The 15,098-nt window shown below is 45.3% G+C and overlaps 1 pseudogene across 1 annotated transcript in view; it reads right to left on the bottom strand.

Annotated features, from left to right (window-relative positions):
• Window positions 1-2,732: 2,732 nt before the first annotated feature.
• Window positions 2,733-15,098, bottom strand: part of LOC147706498 (epidermal differentiation-specific protein pseudogene) — a 105,759-nt pseudogene continuing 93,393 nt past the window's right edge. The window contains exon 3 of the transcript XR_015297650.1: window positions 2,733-5,930. The product of XR_015297650.1 is annotated as an epidermal differentiation-specific protein pseudogene (transcript). The remainder of the gene's footprint in view (window positions 5,931-15,098) is intronic.

The following is a 15,098-nucleotide window of genomic DNA, read 5'->3' as shown; positions in this document are numbered from 1 at the left end:
GGCACATTTTATTTATTTGCCCTGAGTATAAAGTTCCTAGACTGATCTGGTTCAAACCTATTTGTTTACAGCTGAGTCTCCAAACAGGCTGTGAGGCATTAAGGATTCTCAAAACTGATATCACCCAGTCTGTGGTTATCGCAGTAGCTAAGTTTTTACATTGGACATGGAGAATCCGTATAAGTAAAACAAGTCAGAGTTGATTATTTTAGCCTACTACTGTATACATATTCTATCTGTAGTACTTTAAAAAAAAACCTTATTTTAACTTTATTCTAATGTGTATAATGAAAGCTTGAATGCACAATACACTATACCTAACTGAACTTAAATAATATTTTTAACATTGTGGGATGGATAGTTGTTTTGCTACAAAGCCCTGGGATGTTTTTCCTAAATTGGATTATGTAATTAACTACAATATAAGCCTGATTATTGGTTTCTTTTTTAATCTTGCTGAAAATGTTGTTTTATTAATGTTGTCTTTTATGATTCATCATCGAAATAAAGACTTTTGATTGATGTTGTGGAGTGGAATAATGAGGTTTGTTGTTGAATTATGTGGCGTGGAATGGATTTGTGTGGAGTTGAATAGTAAAGTGCTGAGTGAAATTATGTGGTATAGTGTGGAGTGTATTTATGCGGATTGTTATGTGGCATTGAGTGGATTTATGTGGGGTGGATTTTTGTGGTATTAATTTGAAAACCCAGCTAAAACATACACATTTAGTAAAGCAACATTATTGTAAGTAGGATAGATTGGTTTTTTTCTGGCACATTTATGGTGTAAAACATTCCAATTCTACAGCAGTTTATGCAAAAGTCATGGAACTATGCCATACATGTAGTTGGCATAAATATATTTCTAACACAGCATATGTTATAGACATCAAAGTGAGAACAAAGCTTTTTAAATTAATGTTACAATATCGCTCACATGGCAACAGCTGCTGCCAGGAATGATATTACGGTGTGAGGTGTGTGGGTAGTTTTTAAAGTAAGGACAATGCGAGAAACGAGAGTTAGAGCTATTGGCATTGTAAATGCAAAATTGTTTCACCTATGTGTTATGGAGAGTAGTGGATGCATGTGGTGTGTTGTGGAATCATGTTTTTTTATTTTGGAATTGTTAGTTGTGGAATTTTGTGGTATGGTGTGCATTTGTGTAGTGGTACTTAGTGGCATAGTGTGCAGTTGAATTATGTGGATAGTAATTATTGTGTATTCAAGTATATTGGAAGTATGCTTAGTGGGATTGTGTGCTATGGGGTGTAATTATGTGGAATGTTATTTTGTGTTGTTGAGTTTTACAATATGGTGTTCCGTAGAATTTTGTAGTATGATGTGTGATTATGTGGTGTGTTTTGGATGTATGTGGTGTTTTTTGTAATTGTGTTGTTGATTAGAATTATGCAGTTTGTTGTTGAATATGTGGTGTGGAATGGAAATGTGTTGAGTTGAATTGTGTGGAGTAGAACTGAGTGAGGTGGAGAGAAGATATGTTGATGAAATTATGTGACAATGTGCCAAGTGTTTTTATGTGGGTTGCTGCTATGTGGTATAGTTTGCTTGAATGTGGTGTATAATTATGTGGTATTGGGTTGAGTGTTATTATGTGGAGTTGAATTATGTAGTGCTGAGAGGTATTATGTGGAGTGTAATTATGATGGGCGGTGTTGATTTGTGTGTTGGTAAATTGTGTGGTATTGTGTTGTGTGGTATTTTGTGTTAAACTAAACATCCAGGTATGCCATATGGTACACAGGCGAGTGGAGTAAAACATAAATCAAACTAGCTCTTCTGTTTAATTTATGAAGTGTAATTTTATCCTAGAATGCAAACTTTAAGCAAAAACTATTTAAAACAAGAATAATCTCTCTCACATACCAAAACTCCTTAATGCAACAATGGGGAGGCACACATGGAGCAAACACATACCAATAGTATCTAGATTTCCCTTGGCAATTGCCATAAAGATTACGTGGCTTGACCCGGCCCCATTAAACAACCATTAGAAGACAAGAATGCAGACATGGTAAACCAGGCAATGTGGGTCTGCGAATACTTTGCACAAGAAAAGCAGCACAGCATCAGACTTGGGTCAACTTAATTTCTAAGCAGTTTGAAAGAAATAAACTGCCTAAAACTGTCAACAACCACAGACGCTATTTGCTCTTTTGGTTCGTGTTTATAGTGACTGGTTCAGAGACAGGAAAGACCCTTCACACGTAACCTTATAGGGCTTTGACTGGGCAGGTGAGGCAATGTCTGGGAATATGAGGATTGTCTGCGGAAATGATGGGTGACATGGAGCATTTGAGGCTGTACTTGGGAATACGATGACCCTACCTAGGATGACTTTACTGCTATCATTTTCCTTGGCTGATCCTCTTTGCACCACTAGCCTTCCATGGTAGACCCACACTCTAGATGGGCATTAGCTTAAAAAGAGTTTTAACTGCTTTAGATTTTTACTTTTACTTTTGTATACTTGCCTTGTGTTTAAAGTTGAGTGGTGTCACGTCACTAACATCAGGCTGAAGACTTAAATTGTGTGACTTCCTTTGAAGCCCCAGGACATCATGTGGGGTCATAATCTGTGGTGTCAAGGGGGGATAGCTCAAAGTGTCTGATGGCCTTTTTGCTGCCTCTCCCACATTGGATCAGTGCTTTGATGCTGACAGTGAAATCTTCCAGTGTAAATAAATAATGACACAGGTGCAGGCTTGAACTGCTGGGAAATTGAATTTATTTGTCATTGACCAGACACAAACATAAGCATAGATGAAATTCAAGAACTGATCATTTTTCCCTTACTAGAAAAAGCACACCGGCAAAAGTAATCTTTCATTCATAAACAGACACACAAACTAACTTTCTTAATTTTAACTCCTGGGAAGGTGGACTTGAAATCAGTGGTTGGGGTTATTTGTTTATATCTGAAAGAAGCACACAGATATTCTACTTAAACCAGCTAAGATGCAATATAATGAGAAGTAATAACAATTAATCTAAAGTTCAGCACAGGCAGTAGAGCTGCACATAAGGAATCTCCATTCAGAGGTGAAGCCACCAATGGTTCAGCAAGTGCAGTGGCACCTGAGGCTCGGGTCATGAGGGGCTCTCGGCACCACAATTATGAGTGCTTTGTATCCACAAAGGGGGTAAAGGTGGCCCATATTCAATGCTTACATTAGGGCCCTGAGGCACCATTGCTAGGCCAGTGAATTATTGAATGGATAATTAATACAATATGTCAATGGAGTAAAGAACACATGTGCAAGAAGTTTACTGATTGGGCCCAAGTTAGAGCTCAGGAAAACAAAATCAGCACAATTTAGTTCATGTGTTTTCCATTAGTGCAAGAAACATGTGCAAGGAGTAAATCTGTCTTGATTATTCAGTTTTAAATGTCAGGATGAACCTTGTTCCATCATAAAATACAGACAATTATGGAGTCTTGCCCACGCCTTTTTTTGGGGGGGGGGGGGGTTGAGGGGGGTTAATAATTATTTTCGTCACATATGAATTGTTCAGTCTGTGATAAAGGACAACGGCAGCAATGCAGTGTGTATTAACCTGTCATACATTGATGTATGCACTTCAAGCGTCTCACTTACATCACTAAAACATGCCTGGCCTTCTTCAGTCTGAACTGCTTTGGTTCACAGTTCTGCAACAATTATTTTCACAAATGTGAATTTGGCCATAAATGTAGGTTTGCACCCACATTTAATTCTGTTGTAAATGGCAGGAATTCTCAAAGTGATATCTGGCAGGCATAAAAAGTTAAAAGAGTCGGAAACCTCTGCATCTGTGGTGGCACAGGGAGGGAATTGCGTGTCGCATCTTTTCTGGCGCATCCCTGCTGATTTGTAGAGATGCACCAGAACTCGTAAATCTGCCCCGGTAAATCTAGTCTTGCTTTTTTTTACACGATATTATGTCCAGACAATACTTTAGTTTCCGATATTCTGTCAGTGATCCCTCTCGGTTACAATATGTGGCTGAAATTGAACTATTTCGAGAGGCATCTAGTGACCTATCTCATTTTGAAATCCGGAAAGGCCCTTGGGAGGGAAGTTATATTTCAGAGTAGCAGTAACACCGACTCATGTCCTGTTGACAGCAGAACCACATATGTTCAAATGTGACCAATGAATTTGCAGTACACACATTTTGAGACAGAACTCCTTTCAGCAGAGGTACTTTAGGGATATTATCTTTTGTTCTGTAAAAAACAGATATTGTTGCTGTAGTGCCACAAAATGCCCAGGGTAAGGCCTTTGCAGCATTTCTGCTTGGAGCAGACATACACTGATGCCGCAGTAAACCTCAATAGCAAGGGAGGGCACAGCAATGGCTGATGCATTGGCACACGCAGATGCCAGTGGATCATTGCTGCTCAGCATCTGAAGTCAGCTGGAGGTGCAGTATAGATGCACTCTGACCAACCACAGTACAGCACTAGCGCAGGTTATAAAGCACTCAGTAACACATTGGTGTCTCAGTGACATCCATTGAGCATCCAGAGAATTGACTTGCCTCAATGACTCAAGGTAACAGATTACTGCTATGTATCAATGACAGTTAGTGGTCCAGTCCAATAATGAATTTGGATGAGATTCTGGTAAGGAGTCATAGTTTAGTCACTACCCTACAGAAAATCTAATTTCATGGAATGGAATATTCATTGGGACACAGGAGGACTACCTTCTAGATAAGGAGGTTTTTTGAGTTATGATTTGGGAAAATGGAAGCCATCAAATGATTCTTCTCATATTTCTCAGTTTTAGGGGAAGCACAATCACCTAAAGAATAGAAAATCGATGTTGAGGCATGACCCCTAAAAAGAAGATAGTGTGGTTCAAGCTAGTGTGTACCAATGGCCTGGGACTGCACATCGATGTAGGTATCTGTGCCAGACTCACAACGGTATGTTCCATATTCGGTCACAATCTTAGTACCCTGGGCAATCTTCATCTCTACTGGCACTGAGATTGTGACCTCTTTGCACATGAAATTCACAGTCAGTTTTGTGCGTGGAGGGGCCTGCACCGGCATGCTCAACTCTGTCTTTTTCCTCGTGGTGAATGACTCAGTCTGCCCTTTCGTCACTGTAAAGGTGTTGGACACCTCTGCCGAAATATTGACCACTCCTTTCAAAGTAAAGGAGGCACCAGCCTTGACTGACGTCTCATTGCTAAATTGAAAGCTATGGGAGACAAATTTCTCAAACTCTTTTGTAGAAGTAGCGGTGAACCCCTGGGCTATGTCGGTGTTGTTGTTGTAAAAATACTGATCTATCTGAATGTTTCTTTCACTTTCAATCGTTTTCTTGTCCCACAGAATCTTGGCTGTCACTGAGGCTTTCCCAGGGCGCAGAGGATACACATGGGAGACTTTATCATTGAGACCATTACTCCAGTAGTTTGGCAAACATTGACCAGCCCTGGCTCGAATGGTCCATCCACCTCTATTTGGATGCTGGTACAGAAGCCATGCTCCACTCTGGACCTTGTGGGAGGATATCCTATCATTCATGCTTCCACGTGTTAGATTAGACTCTTGAGTCAGAACCATCGCTTGACCACAGTAATCTGGATGTTCATACACTGTGATCTTTGGATTGCTCAGATCTTCGGTTATCAGTATAAGAGAAGAACCCATGTCATTCATTTGAGTCTGTGGATATTCTCCCTCCTCTAGGGGAGTGCACCAACCCCGAAAGTTGGGATGCTCGTACATTAGCCATGGCTGCCCCACCACCTTCGCGGACGAGATGCAGTCTTGCAAGTTCTCGTCTCCCAGATTTCGCACATCAGCAGTAAATGTCCTGTGCAGTCCCCGGAAGTTGGGATGTTCATAGAGAGTGATTGTGTTCATGGTTGTCAGCTCTGGTGTTTCCAATGTGTTTCCTGTAATTGAACCTGTAATTCAAAAAAACAGGCAGTCAGAGGAAGAATATCATGCAGGGTTGTGTGAAAACTAACATCACTGGTGGCACATTTGCACCACTGGAGAGTCACTTTTGTGATGCTCCGGAGGCACAGTGTGCAGACCCATATGTATAAGATCATGCAAATGAACTTTGTGTGGCTTTTCCTGGCCTCGTAGATATGGTGCAAGGCAATGCAGTGCATGTCACTGCATTGCTTTACACTGCATCATGGAGGCTTTGCAGTGGGTGTTAATTCCCAAGTAACATCCATGGATTTTGACGCTGCCCCAGATTGACAAAATCAGTTAACTTGGGTGCCGCACCAAAACCATGTACCTCCCCTCGTTTTTCCTCTTTCCATGTGTGCTGCATTCTGCAGCGCACATAAAATGAGCAAAAAGCCTCCATGGATTGTTTTTGGGCAGGAAGGAACACCTTCATGCACAAAAACAATCATACTAACAATGCAGACACCTTTGCTTCATGGTTCAAGGGTACCTTTGTTGGCGCTAATCTGCAAATAGTGCACTGGCTGAAAGGAGTGGGATACCCCCTATCATGCAAATATGGTGCATTCCTGACCTTTCGAAATGGCACAGGACAGCGCCGCAAAATAATTGGTGGTGTTGCCCAACGCCAATGCATTGTAAAGGAGGCCATACATTGTCAGTGTCCCAATCTGTAGTATCTTGGTTATTATGTTTTAAATGTTATCCACTGCTCCTCCATTGGAATCCTCTTGAGATGATGGAACTTAGAATGTTGGTGTAGGAAATGCACAGTTGGAGAAGGGCTGAGCACCCTGCTGGCTGCTCCTGGTGGGGCTGAATACTATTGTACTACTGATCTTCCAACTAACTTGAATAAATCCTCCTAAATATCATCTACCTGCGTGGAGTGATTACCACACAATCTTATAAAGCCAAGTAACATAAAGCACTTGTCTCCTGCAGGCGAACCAGTTGGCTCAGGCTTTAGCAAAGTGTTGGTTGCAAGGAGCCCGTAAGGTTTACTATAAGGATGTCACAGGACTGGCTAGAATACTTAAGTGGAAGAACATAAAAGTATTGCTAAGCCTGGCATCTTTTGGCCTGTTTCCTCTGTCTTTTTGCTTTCTTACCTCCTGGATTTGACTCTGTTTTAGCTGGTTTAGTATCTCTGCACATTTTCTCACTGCTGTTCTGTGTTAAAGTGCAAGTGCTCCCATTGTAAATTATGTTATGGATTGGTGTTTCCATGATTGGCATATTCGATTTACTGGTAAGTCCTTAGTAAAGTGCCAGGGCCTGTAAATCAAATGCTGCTAGTGGGCCTGCAGCACTGTTTATGCCACCTACATGAGTAGCCTTTCAAAGGTTTCTCAGTGTCTTCATGCAGTTTTTACTGCCATGTCAACTTGGCAAGTGTACCCACTTTCCAGGCCCTAACCTTCCATTTCCTTACCTGTAGGCCTAAGGTACTCTTTTGGGCAGCGTGGAGTATATGTGAAAGTTAGGCCATATTCTGGTGTGTGTGACAAGTCCTGCTAGTGAACTACAGTGTCATTTTTTTCACTATGGAAAGGCTATCTGTCCTGTAGGATAAAATTGGAGTTTATTTATAACATCTTATAAGTATAAATATCCATTGGGACAAGGTAGAAAGTTGGGGTTTAGTATGACTGAAACTCGGAATATAAAAATGCATCTTTTAGTGAAGATGATTTTAATGTTCGGTGTTTGAAAATACCACTTTTAGAAAGTAGGTATTTTTTGTTGCATAGCATCCTGTGTGCCTCTGCTGAGTTGCAGATTGACTGGCTTTGGAGTGACAGGGCCTTTGGATGCGCATTCTCTTCAGACAGCCACTGGGGGGTCGAGTCGTGTTCTGCCGTTCCTGGATGAGTCAGGGCTGGGTTGAATAGCCCTGGGCTGCATTTAGAGTAGTGAGAGGAGATTTCCTTGCACCTGAATGGGGTCTGGTCTGCCTTGGACAATGCTGTCTCCACCTCCTGCCAGGAAGCTTGGCCAGAGAGGACCAAACTTTTTTGGACTGAGTACAGGCAAACTGAGTATAAATATTGAGGCCCAGACGCAGACCTTAAGAACTCACTTGCACCAAGGAACCTGCCAAGGAGAAGAGTTGAAAGAACTGCCAGGAGGAGTACTGCCACTTTGCTGTGTTGTTGCTTTGCTGTGTTGGCCTGCACTTGCTGCTTCTGCCTAGTGCAGTGAAAGAACTGGATCAAACTTTTTTCACTTGTTGCTGAGTATCTCCAAGGGCTTGAAATAGAGCTTGGCTCCTGTTCATCAAGTCTCAGCGACAGCAAAGACTTTGCTTACCTCTGGGTACCACCTCTGGAACCCTGGATTTCAGTTGCCAGAGAGGGGGAAAGCAGCCAACATCATCACCGACACCGCTGCAGACTCCACAGAGTGCACCGCAACACTTCACACTGCAACCCTGGTCTCACAAATGACGATGACCGCCACCGTGATGCTGCTTACACCGCGACCTATGGGCACCGCACACCTCACCACCTCACCTCACTTCATTCTATCGCCCTGGTCTCACTGACGACGACTCTGCCCTCTGACCTCTATACCAGTGATCACACCGTTGTTTGGGGGCACTGCTTGTAAGTCACACAACACACCTCCCCATCCAACACCGCAGACTGGACCGACTGATGCCAGCTCCCATCAACTGGCACTGTTGCTTGCAAAGTGGCCTGTCAGCACCACCACAGGCACCGCCTCACTTTGCATCACAGTCCTGGTCTCACCAATGGCGCTGGACGACTATCACCAAGCTGCTGCCTGCAGCGCAACTAGACTGCACCACTACGCTTCATATCGTAACTGTGATGGTTGCCATGATCGACTCGCACCGAAGCGGTCAGCCAGAACCAAAGGTACTGTTTAGGAGTCTGCTGACACTAACGTCGGTCCACACCGATGAGGTCAGCTGAAACTGTTGGATTCTGTTGTTTTCAGCACCGAACTGTAGTCCGGAACTGAGGTACTGGCTTCAAGGAATTGCATTATAAAGTTATTTTTGCCTATTTTTGATTATTGTATGTTGGTCCTTAATCGTGTTTGGTCATGTTTGCACAAATAAATATTGGTTATTTTTGTAAAACTGGTGTTGTGTTCTTTTGTAGTGTCTTCTCTGTATTACTGATGGTTATTTGCAAATGATTTACACATTGCCTCTGAGACAAACCTGGCTGCTTGTGCCAAAACTACCAAGAGGGTGAGCAGGGTTGATTTCAGTAGTATATCCCCCTTATCCTGATGAGAAGGAAGGGTCACGTACAAAGGTGGAAACCATTTTTAACAAGTATCCACATAATAATTAGAGAACACTTTTATCAGTGGTGAATTCCCAGGCAGCAACTGTACCTTTTCAAGCTGCAAAGGAATAATTATATTTTAGATACAAAACAAAAATGCAAACATTTTCTCCTTTCTCACTCACCACATGTAGGAAGCTGGCTCTGTATACAGTTTGCACAGAGTCCAGTAGAACACCAAAGGTAGCCAGAGGTAAAAATAGATAGCACCTTACTCTCTATTTGTGGTACTGTGGTTGAGTAGTAAGGCTGCATAAGAGGACAGTATTAAGCATTTGTTGTACACACTCAATCTGCAAATGAATTCACACACTCAAAGACTGAACTTCAGGCCAATTGTTTTTGTACAAAAAATATTCTTTTAATTATTTTATTTTCTAGAACCAAGCAATATTGGCACAGGTAAGCAATAAATATTGTGCAGTAGTAATGCAGTTGTGACACAGTTCGGTTTGCAATTGTAGATGCACTTTGTTTTGATTACAGTATTGTTAGTAAAAATGCAATGCTTTGGAGTTACAGTATCTATACTTTGTAAAGGCTTTTTAGTAAATTGATGACAGTAGATGACTTTGCAGATTACGTTTCTTACACAGTACAGTATACCTGGATACTGCACTCGGACATTTTCTGTAAACAGGTGAGTAAAAACGTTTTTATTATTTTGTACAATTTTAAAAGGATTTTTTAGGTTTTCCAACTCCACACTTAGATTCTTTAATTTCGATTTTGAAGGAACTGCAAATAAAGAATTGCAATTGTCTATGCATGGAGGAATCGCAAAACATTTTGCGATTCCTAAAAATTCCTTAATAGCGACTCGCAAATTGCGACTCACAATTAAGAAATTGCTACCCATTCATTCTTATGGGCCTAGAGGCCCATAGGAATCAATGGAAATTTCATGCGCAATTTGAGAGTGCCAAATAGGTACTCGCAAATTGCGCATGCAATTTCAAGGGTGCCAAAAGGACACCCTGTTGCACCCCTGAAATTGCAATGTGACCACATGTTGCACACACATATGCCCCAAGGGCATGTGTGTATGTAACATGTAACTTTGAAAAATGCACTTTAGTGCATTTTCCAAATTTTTCGCAAATTACCGTCCTGTTTCATTTGATGGTAATTTGCGCCCCCTAATAGCAAAATCGCTATTTCAATTTGCACCATGCACTGCATTTAAGGAATCGCATATTTTTCGATTACTTAAATTGCAATTTTTGCATTTGGGATGATGCATCCCAAATGCAAATATACTGGACGCAAAGGGGCAGATTCTGTGAATCTGCTAATTTGCGACCGGTTTTTGCCTTGATGCATCTGACCCTTTGAAACTTTTCATAGAAAAACAGTCAATGTTTTCCTACGGAGGGAATTAGTGTTAACGGTTAGCAGATAAGTACTTTGTTGTGGGATTTGGTATTCTGGGGTTAGACTCAGGGGTCCCTCAGGGTCAAAGATGCCCTCTTGTTACACCCTCCGTGGCACTAGGGCAGCTGGGTGCAGAGTGCTGATGCCCAGGGTTATCCAATGGGTTGGTGACTGCTGACTAGCAGGCCACTGGGTTGTGGGAGCAAAGCTCCTGGACTTAAGCTAGGTTCAAGACAGCACAAATGGTGCACCCTCAGCGACACTGGAGTGGCCGGGTACAGAGTGCTGTTTTGGCGTTGGGAGCACAGTAGCTTTCATTGGTGAGTCTCCGGTTTGCAAACACACTGCAGGCTCAGGGACAAAGGTTTTCTGAGTACGATAACCACTTGAAGATTGGCATGCGGGGGGTTGGTTAGACACCGCCGGTTGGGCCACCCAAGGCCGTGTGGCGTCGGGTGCTGGGGTGCCTTTTAGGGTCTGATCTTCTTACCAGCTCCTGGTCGTGGTTAGGGGGACCTTCCGGTTTGAGGCTGCAAGCATCAGCTGGAGGATTGAGGCAGGTTAGGGGTCACAGTATCTAAGGTCAGGATCGCTGGGTAGACCTCCTCTTGGTGTTGAGTTACTCGAACTTGTGCCGTGAGCGCCGGGTGCAGAGTGATGCAGACCGACGGATCCCTGCAGAGCTGGAATCTGATGTTTGAACATATCCGGTGTTCACAGGAGACAGGGTCTTTGGGATGGAAGGCAGGCAGGTCCTGTGGGTTTCTCAAGGTTGCTGGCTGCAGGACACACTGGGATTTCGCTGGAGCAGGTTCAAGGAGGGGACAGGCCGGTAGTTCTCCCGCCCAAAGTGGGGGTCAGAACCAGTGGGGGCCAGTTGCTGAAAGCAGCAAGTGGCCTGGGGAAGCTCACAAAGGCATCCTTTATGGACCCTGCCCATCCTGGGGGAGGAGGCTTGGCACCTCATCCCAGGATGTGCATTGTTTCAGGCCCCCGAGAGCAACAGGCTCTCGACCCAGGGGTCCAGAAACATGTCTGGTGGTGGCAGTTGAAAGCAGCCACTCAGCTTGGACAATAGTGGTAGGTCATTTTTAGGTCTCGCCTGAGATAGCGCATGCTGTACCGCCTGAGACAGCTCATGCTGTCTCTGTGAGACATTTAGTAAGTGGCTTTTAAAAGTGCAGCCAGAGGCTTTTGCTGGCCTCCAGCTTGCGTTCATGAGCTTGTGCATGTGCACAGCTGCCATCTGTGTTTTTATTGCTGTAATCAGGCGCCTCTGCTCGCCCTCCCCCTCCCTTCTACCCCTCCCTCTTCGTCAGTTTCATTTGTGTCTTCTCTGCTATGAATGCTCCTCTGCTTGCACTCCCCCCTCCCTTCTCCCCCTCCCTCTTCGTCAGTTTCATTTGTGTCTTCTATTCCACAAGGGACACACACCATCAGTCGTCAGTGCCCGCTTTCACCAGGCACATATACCACAAGCCGTCAGTGCACGCTTCCACCAGACACACACGCCACCAGCCGTCAGTGCACGCTTCCACTAGGCGCACTTCCATCAGGCATACACACCACCAGCCTCAGTGCACGCTTCGACCAGGCACACAGACCACCAGCCATCAGTGCACGCTTCCCCACCAGGCACACACACCACCAGGCATCAGCACACGCTTCCCAACCAGGCACACACACCACCAGCCATCAGTGCATGCTTCCACTAGGCACACACACCACCAGCCATCAGTGCACGCTTTCCCACCAGGCACGCATCCCACCAGCCATCAGTGTACACTTCCACAAGGCACACACACACCACCAGCCATCAGTGCACGCTTCCACCAGGCACACACACCACCAGCCATCAGTGCACACTTTCACCAGGCACACACACCACCAGCCGTCAGTGCACGCTTCCACCAGGCACACACCACCAGCCGTCAGTGCACGCTTTCACCAGGCACACACACTACCAGTGGTCAGTTCAAGTTCAAGTTCAAGTTCAGGAATTTGTATAGCGCACTACTCACCCAGAGGGTCTCGAGGCGCTTGGGGAAGGGGGTGCATTATTTATCGAATAGCCAGGTTTTAAGTTCCTTCCTGAAGGAAATGTGGTTCTGGGTTAGGCGGAGGTGAGTGGGGAGAGAATTCCAGGTTTTGGCAGCTAAGTAGGAGAAGGATCTTCCTCCCATGGTGGATCTTTGGATGCGTGGAACTGCAGCGAGGGCTTGATTGGAGGATCTTAGTTGGCGGGTCGGTGTGTAGAAGGACAGTCATGAGTTGAGGCATTCGGGTCCTAGTTTGTAGAGGGCCTTGTGTGCGTAGGTGAGGAGACGGAACGTTATTCTCTTGTTGACGGGAAGCCAGTGGAGGTCTTTCAGGTGACCGGTAATGTGAGCTTGACGTGGGCTGTCCAATATGAGTCTGGCTGATGCGTTTTGGATGCGTTGGAGTTTTTTCTGTAATTTGGAAGTGGTTCCGGCGTAGAGGGTGTTTCCATAGTCCAGTCGGCTAGTGACCAGAGCGTAGGTGACAGTCTTTCTTGTTTCGGTGGGGATCCAACGAAAGATTTTTTTGAGCATACGAAGTACGTTAAAGCAAGAGGATGAGACGGCGTTGACTTGTCTGGTCATCGAGAGGGAGGAGTCTAGGATGAAGCCTAGGTTACGTGCGTGGTCTGTGGGTATGGGTGCCGTGCCCAGGGCCGATGGCCACCATGAGTCGTCCCAGGCAGAGGGGGATGATCCTAGGATGAGGACTTCCGTTTTGTCTGAGTTAAGTTTTAGGCGGCTGTTTTTCATCCATTCGGCTACTTCTTTCATGCCTTCGTGAAGATTGGTTTTGGCGGTGTTAGGGTCTTTGGTAAGGGAAAGGATCAGCTGGGTGTCGTCAGCGTAAGAGATGATGTGGAGGTTGTGTTGTCGCGCGATGGATGTGAGGGGACTCATGTAAACGTTGAAGAGGGTGGGACTGAGTGATGATCCTTGTGGTACTCCACAGATGACTTCAGTGGCCTCTGATTTGAATGGGGGGAGTCGGACTCTTTGGGTTCTCCCGGCGAGGAACGAGATGATCCAGTCTAAGGCTTTTCCTTGTATGCCGATGTTGCTGAGGCGTTGTATGAGGGTGCTATGACAGACCGTGTCGAAGGCGGCAGAGAGGTCGAGTAGGATGAGGGCAACTGTTTCTCCATTGTCCAGTAGTGTTCGGATGTCGTCTGTCGCTGCAATAAGGGCGGTTTCGGTGCTGTGTTTGGCTCGAAAGCCGGACTGTGAGGGGTCGAGGGAGTTGTTGGATTCAAGGAAGGCGGCGAGCTGTCTATTGACGGCTTTCTCAATGACTTTGGCAGGGAATGGGAGGAGGGAGATGGGGCGGTAGTTCTTGAGTTCAGAGGGGTCCGCTGTGGGTTTCTTCAAGAGGGCGTTGAGTTCAGCGTGTTTCCAGCTTTCTGGGAAGGTAGCGGAGTTGAAGGAGCAGTTGATGACATCACGGAGATGGGGTGCGATGATGGAATCTGCTTTGTTGAAGATGTGGTGGGGACAGGGGTCGGTTGGCGAGCCTGAATGGATGGAGTTCATTAGGCGGATGGTGTCTTCAGTGGTGATTGGGTTCCAGGCGTTAAGGATGTTAGAGGGCGGTTTAGGTTCGGAGGTGGGTGGAGTGGACTGTTCTTTGGAAGTGTTCTCAAAGCTGTTATGTATGTCGGCGATTTTGTTATAGAAGAAAGAGGATAAGGAGTCGCAGAGTTCTTGGGAGGGAGTAATGTCGTTTGAGGCTGTGGTGGGGTTGGTAAATTCTTTGACGATGTTGAATAGTTCCTTGCTGTTTTGGGCACTAGACACACACACCATCAGCCGTCAGTGCACGATTTCACCAGGCACGCAAACTACCAGCCATCGGTGCACGCTTCCACCAGGCACACACCACCAGCCATCAGTTCACGCTTTCACCAGGCTCACACACCACTAGCTGTCAGTGCATGCTTCCACCAGGCACACACAACACCAGCCATCAGTTCACGCTTTCACCAGGCCCACACACCACCAGCTGTCAATGCATGCTTCCACCAGGCACACACACCACCAGCCATCAGTGCATGCTTCCACCGAGCACACACACCACCAGCCGTCAGTGCACGCTTCCACCGGGCACACACACCAAAAGCCGTCAGTGCATGCTTTCACCGGGCACACACACCACCAGCCGTCAGTGCACAATTTCAACAGCCACATACACCACCAGGCGTCAGTGCAGCAGGCAGGCTCTTCTCAGAGTTTCTTGGTAAATATGTTTTCGATGCCTGGGAGGGAGTAGGTCTAGTTTCCTTAAGCCATGCTGAGTATGCAGGTGCAGTGCATAAACTCCTGTGTGAGTGAGTCATGCTGCCTGGGGCACATTCACTCCACACTTGTAAATTGACCTGCACCAGGCTTTTTCTCATTCAGTGCATGCTTCAAC

This window comes from Lissotriton vulgaris, chromosome 7, assembly GCF_964263255.1.
Source record: "Lissotriton vulgaris chromosome 7, aLisVul1.2, whole genome shotgun sequence".
In the NCBI taxonomy this organism is placed as follows: domain Eukaryota; kingdom Metazoa; phylum Chordata; class Amphibia; order Caudata; family Salamandridae; genus Lissotriton; species Lissotriton vulgaris.
Note: the sequence above shows the minus strand (reverse complement) of the source record. Positions and strands in the feature narration are given on the sequence as shown.